Here is an 8,979-nt window from a genome sequence, read left to right on the forward strand (position 1 = left end):
GGCCTCAAGGGTGGCCGCACCCCTCCCCTTGGTCTGGTCCGAATTGGACTAGGGAAGGGGGGCGCCCCCTTCCTTCCTTCTCTTTTTCCCTTCCTCTTTTCCTATTCCATATGGGAGGTGGAATCCTACTAGGACTAGGGAGTCCTAGTAGGACTCCACACTTGGTGCGCCCCCTCCTAGGGCCGGCCTCCTCCTCCCTTGCTCCTTTATATAAGGGGGCAGGGGGCACCCCATGGACACAACAATTGATCCTTGAGATCTCTTAGCCGTGTGCGGTGCCCCCCTCCACCAAATTACACCTCGATAATATCGTTGCGGAGCTTAGGCGAAGCCCTGCGTCGGTAGAACATCATCATCGTCACCACACCGTCGTGCTGACGAAACTCTCCCTCAACACTCGGCTGGATCGGAGTTCGAGGGACGTCATTGAGCTGAACGTGTGTAGAACTCGGAGGTGCCGTGCGTTCGGTACTTGATCGGTCGGATCGTGAAGACGTACGACTACATCAACCGCGTTGTGATAATGCTTCCGCTGTCGGTCTACGAGGGTACGTGGACAACACTCTCCCCTCTCGTTGCTATGCATCACCGTGATTTTGCGTGTGCGTAGGAAATTTTTTGAAATTACTACGTTCCCCAACAATCACGTGATCCAAATCAACTAAACCATGTCCGATCATCACGTGAGATGGAGTAGTTTCAATGGTGAACATCACTATGTTGATCATATCTACTATATGATTCACGCTCGACCTTTCGGTCTCAGTGTTCCGAGGCCATATCTGCATATGCTAGGCTCGTCAAGTTTAACCTGAGTATTCCGCGTGTGCAACTGTTTTGCACCCGTTGTATTTGAACGTAGAGCCTATCACACCCGATCATCACGTGGTGTCTCGGCACGAAGAACTTTCGCAACGGTGCATACTTAGGGAGAACACTTGTACCTTGATAATTTAGTGAGAGATCATCTTATAATGCTACTGTCAATCAAAGCAAGATAAGATGCATAAAAGATAAACATCACATGCAATCAATATAAGTGATATGATATGGCCATCATCATCTTGTGCTTGTGATCTCCATCTCCGAAGCACCGTCATGATCACCATCGTCACCGGCGCGACACCTTGATCTCCATCGTAGCATCGTTGTCGTCTCGCCAACTTATGCTTCTACGACTATCGCTACCGCTTAGTGATAAAGTAAAGCATTACAGGGCGATTGCATTGCATACAATAAAGCGACAACCATATGGCTCCTGCCAGTTGCCGATAACTCGGTTACAAAACATGATCATCTCATACAATAAAATATAGCATCATGTCTTGACCATATCACATCACAACATGCCCTGCAAAAACAAGTTAGACGTCCTCTACTTTGTTGTTGCAAATTTTACGTGGCTGCTACGGGCTAAGCAAGAACCGTTCTTACCTACGCATCAAAACCACAATGATAGTTCGTCAAGTTAGTGTTGTTTTAACCTTCTCAAGGACCGGGCGTAGCCACACTCGGTTCAACTAAAGTTGGAGAAATTGACACCCGCCAGCCACCTGTGTGCAAAGCACGTCGGTAGAACCAGTCTCGCGTAAGCGTCCGCGTAATGTTGGTCCGGGCCGCTTCATCCAACAATACCGCCGAACCAAAGTATGACATGCTGGTAAGCAGTATGACTTGTATCGCCCACAACTCACTTGTGTTCTACTCGTGCATATAACATCTACGCATAAAACCAGGCTCGGATGCCACTGTTGGGGAACGTAGTAATTTCAAAAAAATTCCTACGCACACGCAAGATTATGGTGATGCATAGCAATGAGAGGGGAGAGTGTTGTCCATGTACCCTCGTAGACCGAAAGCGGAAGCGTTAGCACAACGCGGTTGATGTAGTCGTACGTCTTCACAATCCGACCGATCAAGTACCGAACGTAAGGCACCTCCGAGTTCAGCACACGTTCAGCTCGATGACGTCCCTCGAACTCCAATCCAGCCGAGCTTTGAGGGAGAGTTCCATCAGCACGACAGCGTGGTGACGATGATGATGTTCTACCGACGCAGGGCTTCGCCGAAGCACCGCTATGATATTATCGAGGTGGATTATGGTGGAGGGGGGCACCGCACACGGCTAACAGATCAAGAGATCAATTGTTGTGTCTAGAGGTGCCCCCTGCCCCCGTATATAAAGGAGCAAGGGGGGAGAGGCGGCCGGCTAGGAGGAGGCGCGCCAGGGAGGAGTCCTACTCCCACCGGGAGTAGGACTCCCTCCTTTCCTAGTTGGAGTAGGAGAAGGGGGAAGGAGGAGGGAGAGAGGAAGGAAAGGGGGGCGCCGCCCCCCTCCTTATCCAATTCGAACAAGAGGGGGAGGGGGCACGCGGCCTGCCCTGGCCGCCCCTCCTCTTCTCCACTAAGGCCCATCTTGGCCCATTAAACCCCCGGGGGGGTTCCGGTAACCCCCGGTACTCCGGTAAAATCCCGATTTCACCCGAAACACTTCCGATATCCAAATATAGGCTTCCAATATATCAATCTTTATGTCTCGACCATTTCAAGACTCCTCGTCATTTCCATGATCACATCCGGGACTCCGAACTACCTTCGGTACATCAAAACACATAAACTCATAATATAACCGTCATCGAACTTTAAGCGTGCGGACCCTACGGGTTCGAGAACTATGTAGACATGACCGAGACACGTCTCCGGTCAATAACCAATAGCGGAACCTGGATGCTCATATTGGCTCCTACATATTCTACGAAGATCTTTATCGGTCAAACCGCATAACAACATACGCTGTTCCCTTTGTCATCGGTATGTTACTTGCCCGAGATTCGATCGTCGGTATCTTAATACCTAGTTCAATCTCGTTACCGGCAAGTCTCTTTACTCGTTCCTTAATACATCATCCCGCAACTAAGTCATTAGTTGCAATGCTTGCAAGGCTTATAGTGATGAGCATTACCGAGTGGGCCCAGAGATACCTCTCCGACAATCGGAGTGATAAATCCTAATCTCGAAATACGCCAACCCAACAAGTACCTTTGGAGACACCTGTAGAGCACCTTTATAATCACCCAGTTACGTTGTGACATTTGGTAGCACACAAAGTGTTCCTCCGGTAAACGGGAGTTGCATAATCTCATAGTCATAGGAACATGTATAAGTCATGAAGAAAGCAATAACAGAATACTAAACGATCGAGTGCTAAGCTAACGGAATGGGTCAAGTCAATCACATCATTCTCCTAATGATGTGATCCCGTTAATCAAATGACAACTCATGTCAATGGCTAGGAAACATAACCATCTTTGATCAACGAGCTAGTCAAGTAGAGGCATACTAGTGACACTCTGTTTGTCTATGTATTCACACAAGTATTATTATTCCGGTTAATACAATTCTAGCATGAATAATAAACATTTATCATGATATAAGGAAATAAATAATAACTTTATTATTGCCTCTAGGGCATATTTCCTTCACCGACCACCACCACCATTGGAGCTGCCCATCGCTGAAGAAGAATCAATGTAATCCGCTGCAGCCACCCACACCATGTGGGGACGACCGGTGGCCAACCTCTAAAATGAGTAACTAGACCCATTAACGGACGTTCGAACATAGTCATCGGACACAGCGTGAGCCGACATGCCCTGCTGATCCCATGCGTGCCATCGTGGCTGCGAGGACACCAAATCTGTAGCACCCGCAGCCGACAGTGCCCTTTGACATCATATCGAGGCCCCGATCCATGCACCACCGCCCCCCTCGCGAATGAAGCCGTTGTGTGAGCTCCACACAGGTAGCCTGAGCCCCTCCACCACTCGCCCCGCAGAGAAGGCCACCAGAGGCCGCAGAGCCGCACTAACAAACCACCTGGAGGGAAGTTTCCCCGGTGAAATCGCTCCGCCGAAGAGCAAAAGGGCTTCTGCCCAGGTTCCGCCTCAAGACGGCGGCTCATCCCGAAAGTCTTCTCTTGATTATTTTAGGGCAAATGGCTTCATATAGGAGAATATCATCAGTGGACCCCCGTGAGCCCCACAAGCCTTCCGGGCATGCCCCTCGGGGGGGGGGGCTAGGCTTGTGGGCCCTGGGTGGCTCCCCTCTAATACTTTTTCTTTCCAATATTTTTATATATTCCAAAATAAATCTCTGTAAATTTTCATGTAATTTTGAGCTCCGAAGAATTGCTATCTCCGTAGTATCTTTTTCAGTCAGATTTCCAGCTGCCGGTAATCCCTCCTATTTTGATGTATCTTGCATTTTAAGAGAGAAAAAGCATTAGAATAACATCATAATATGGAATATAACTTCAAATAATATAAGTAATAGTACGAAAACATGATGCAAAATGGACGTATCATATAGCGGTCTCAGGTGGAGTATTAGCAATATACGCAGTGGGATAATGGTATATGGATACAAGGACACAATTCCTTGCAATCATGACATGTATGATCGCACCATAAACACTTCAATTTAATTGATACGCAGCTGTAGTTTGTTCACCACACCTTTGCTTTTTGCAGAGATGCCACTAGTGAAGTTATAGATCACATTCCTTTATTCCTCATAATCAAAACACTTGGCTTTCTGTTCTTTACAATCGGAACACTTCTCTTTTTGCATTAAAATCAATCTAAACACACAATACATTAATCCTTGTAACTACCAAAGCAGTGATACCGACAACCTCATTTGCTAATTAGGAGGCAGGAAGATTTTTTTTAGTTGTGTGCAGGTACTGATCATTGGCTATCGCAAGAACTCGACATAGTGATACCTTGTTTTCAACCATGGGAAGCTTACTTCGTACTATAACCCTTACACTTCAGGACCCAACAAATATTCATCTAACACACACTATAATAGCCAGGTATATCAAGAAGCAAGAATGTATCTCAAAGTTCACACTCTTGGCCGAGTGCTAATCTCCTTACTCAAATGCCACGAGGATCACCTTATTGTCCTTCAGTCTCCCACAAAATGTCGCAGCTCAATCAACCGGATGGAGGTTCTGGGACAAAGTGGGAGATTTTATCGGTGCTCTCTTAGACTTTGGGTGAGTATGTCGGTGCATTTTTTATGTGTGTGTTGAGTTGATTCCCACTTCATTATCCAAAGCATACTCCATCTTTATAGTATGGATTTGTTATTGACTTGAGCAAATTGAAAATCAATCAGATGTTGTCCCTTTTCTCCTCTTTGAATGGGGGGGGTCTCTAACCAAGCATGTTCGACTACAAATGTGCCAATGTACTATGTAAACATGCTTAGACCAGTAATCATGTTGATATTAACACCAAAAGCACTTAAGGATAGATATGTCCTTTCATTTGCAATACTTAAGCGTTCATATGAATTATTTTGGTGGTGTACATCACCGTTGAGACCACGACGTTTGTCCACTTCCACCATCAAAAACATGAACCGCAACAAAAATATAAAACGACTAGTTCATGACACAAAACTATTTTCGTTTTGCAATGACGGTTGTGACCATCAACAACATGACATTAGTCCGTTGATATGATGTCGTTCCCTACCCTTTTATGTTGGCCGTGACACCACTTAGTTGGCCATCAACATGTTTATTCCCTTCTCCACTCTTCGGCACACCATTCTTCATGTCATTGTCTTTTTGCCCCATTTTTGTGTTTGATATATCATTGAGACCCTATATTGTATAATTGTGCAGAATAAAAACGCAAAAATTCAGAATTTAGAGGTTTTGATTTGAAAAGAAATCTTCCAATTAAAGGGATGTGTTTTATATTGTACATCCGTTGTTGCGATAACTAATGTTAGAAGGGAGAGAGGGATTGGTGGAATAGTTTGATGTATTGCTTGAGCCTCGTGGGCATATATATATAGGAGTACATGATCTACTTGGAGTACAAGACAAGCCAGAATACTTTCTAGTTATCCTATATTTCCTAATACAATCACGTTACTCAACATCCCCTGCAGTCACAACGGTAGCGACGCAGACGGTGAGACTGGAGAAGAATCCGAAGGCAAGCATATGGACACCCCCCCCACAGTCGTAACGGTCGACGCATCGCGGAGTCGTGCCTGGAGTGGCAACCGACGAGGTTGCTCAAGCAAGGCGGTAGACCTTTGTGCCATTTGTCGAAGTAGCCGAGAGCATAGGTTGTGTAGCCGTGGTCGAGGTAGCCGTGCAAAGAATGCCATGGTCGATGTCGAGTCGGGGTAGCCGGTGTCGAGGAAGTCGCCGTGGAGCCGCGGGCGCAAGGAGGCGCCAAGTCAGTCATGGGCGCAATGGTGTCGAAGTAGTGGTGCGCCGGGAAGAAGACGTTGTTGACGACGCGTCGCGCCGGGGTTGCCAATCCTGGGGACACATCGTAGACGAAGGCATGCGTCGGTGTTGCCAGCACCGGGCATGCGTAGACGGACGAAGACGAAGTTGACGAATCGCCGCACCAGGCTTGCCAGGCCCGGGGACACGTCGTGGACAAAGGCACGTGATGTCTACTACACAACCTTCTTCTTGTAGACGTTGTTGGGCCTCCAAGTGTAGAGGTTTGTAGGACAGTAGCAAATTTCCCTCAAGTGGATGACCTAAGGTTTATCAATCCGTGGGAGGCGTGGGTTGAAGATGGTCTCTCTCAAACAACCCTGCAACCAAATAACAAAGAGTCTCTTGTGTCCCCAACACACCCAATACAATGGTAAATTGTATAGGTGCACTAGTTCGGCAAAGAGATGGTGATACAAGTGCAATATGGATGGTAGATATAGGTTTTTGTAATCTGAAAATATAAAAACAGCAAGGTAACAAGTGGTAAAAGTGAGCGTAAACAGTATTGCAATGGTAGGAAACAAGGCCTAGGGTTCATACTTTCACTAGTGCAAGTTCTCTCAACAATAATAACATAATTGGATCATATAACTATCCCTCAACATGCAACAAAGAGTCACTCCAAAGTCACTAATAGCGGAGAACAACCGAAGAGATTATGGTAGGGTACGAAACCACCTCAAAGTTATCCTTTCTGATCGATCTATTCAAGAGTCCGTAGTAAAATAACACGAAGCTATTCTTTCCGTTCGATCTATCATAGAGTTCGTACTAGAATAACACCTTAAGACACAAATCAACCAAAACCCTAATGTCACATAGATACTCCAATGTCACCTCAAGTATCCGTGGGTATGGTTATACGGTATGCATCACACAATCTCAGATTCATCTATTCAACCAACACAAAGAACTTCAAAGAGTGCCCCAAAGATTCTACCGAAGAGTCAAGACGAAAACGTGTGCCAACCCCTATGCATAGGTTCATGGGCGGAACCCGCAAGTTGATCACCAAAACATACATCAAGTGAATCAATAGAATACCCCATTGTCACCACGGGTATCCCACGCAAGACATACATCAAGTGTTCTCAAATCCTTAAAGACTCAATCCGATAAGATAACTTCAAAGGGAAAACTCAATCCATTACAAGAGAGTAGAGGGGGAGAAACATCATAAGATCCAACTATAATAGCAAAGCTCGCGATACATCAAGATCGTGCCAAATCAAGAACACGAGAGAGAGAGAGAGATCAAACACATAGCTACTGGTACATACCCTTAGCCCCGAGGGTGAACTACTCCCTCCTCGTCATGGAGAGCGCCGGGATGATGAAGATGGCCACCGGTGAGGGACCCCCCCTCCGGCAGGGTGCCGAAACAGGGTCCCGATTGGTTTTTGGTGGCTACAGAGGCTTGCGGCGGCGGAACTCCCGATCTATTGTGTTCCCCGATGTTTTTAGGGTATATGGACATATATAGGCGAAAGAAGTCGGTCAGGGGAGCCACGAGGGGCCCACGAGGGTGGGGGCGCGCCCAGGGGGGCTGGCGCGCCTCCCTGCCTCGTGGCCACCTCGAAGCTTCCTTGACTTCAACTCCAAGTCTCCTGGATCACGTTCGTTCCAAAAATCACGCTCCCGAAGGTTTCATTCCGTTTGGACTCCGTTTGATATTCCTTTTCTGCGAAACACTGAAACAAGGGAAAAAACAGAAGTTGGCACTGGGTCTGGGTTAATAGGTTAGTCCCAAAAATAATATAAAAGTGCATAGTAAAGCCCATTGAACATCCAAGATGGATAATATAATAGCATGAATACTTCATAAATTATAGATACGTTGGAGGCGTATCAGCATCCCCAAGCTTAATTCCTGCTCGTCCTCGAGTAGGTAAATGATAAAAAAAATTATGAAGTGTGAATGCTAGCAGGTGCACAAGTTTGATCAATGATAATTTCAATCGCCTTTTCTAGCATCATTATATGTCATAACAGTAGCTCATATCATAAAACTTTGCATGATCAAGTAACAAACTATTCACATGTTAAAGTATAGATCATAAACTTTCTTGAAAACTAACAAATCGTGTTATTAGTCATCAAACAATTACAATTCATCTTATTTTCAGGAAGAGTCTATGTCAGAGCTTTGATTTAGCAAAATCCACATACTCAACTATCTTTTAGTCTTTCACAATTGCTAACACTCACGCGATATTTATGGGTTCAAAGTTTTAATTAGACACAGAGAAAGATAGGGGCTTATAGATTCGCCTCCCAACCTTTTACCTCAAGGGTAATGTCAACAATAATAGTTCGTGATGCCTTACATCCAATTGGATATATATATATATATATATATATATATATATATATATATATATATATATATATATATATATATATATCAGAATCTTTCCAACACAATGTGCTTGCCAAAGGATAAAATGTAAAAAGGAAAGGTGAAGATCACCATGACTCTTGCATAAGGTAAAAGACAAGAATAAAAGATAGGCCCTTCGCAGAGGGAAGCAGAGGTTGTCATGCACTTTTATAGTTGGATGCACAAAATCTTAATGCGAGGGAACTTCAATTTATATTGCCACTTGTGATAGGGACCTTTATTATGCAGTCCGTCGCTTTTATTGCTTCCATATCAC

The sequence above is a fragment of the Aegilops tauschii genome, chromosome 1, assembly GCF_002575655.3.
Source record: "Aegilops tauschii subsp. strangulata cultivar AL8/78 chromosome 1, Aet v6.0, whole genome shotgun sequence".
In the NCBI taxonomy this organism is placed as follows: Eukaryota; Viridiplantae; Streptophyta; class Magnoliopsida; order Poales; family Poaceae; genus Aegilops; species Aegilops tauschii.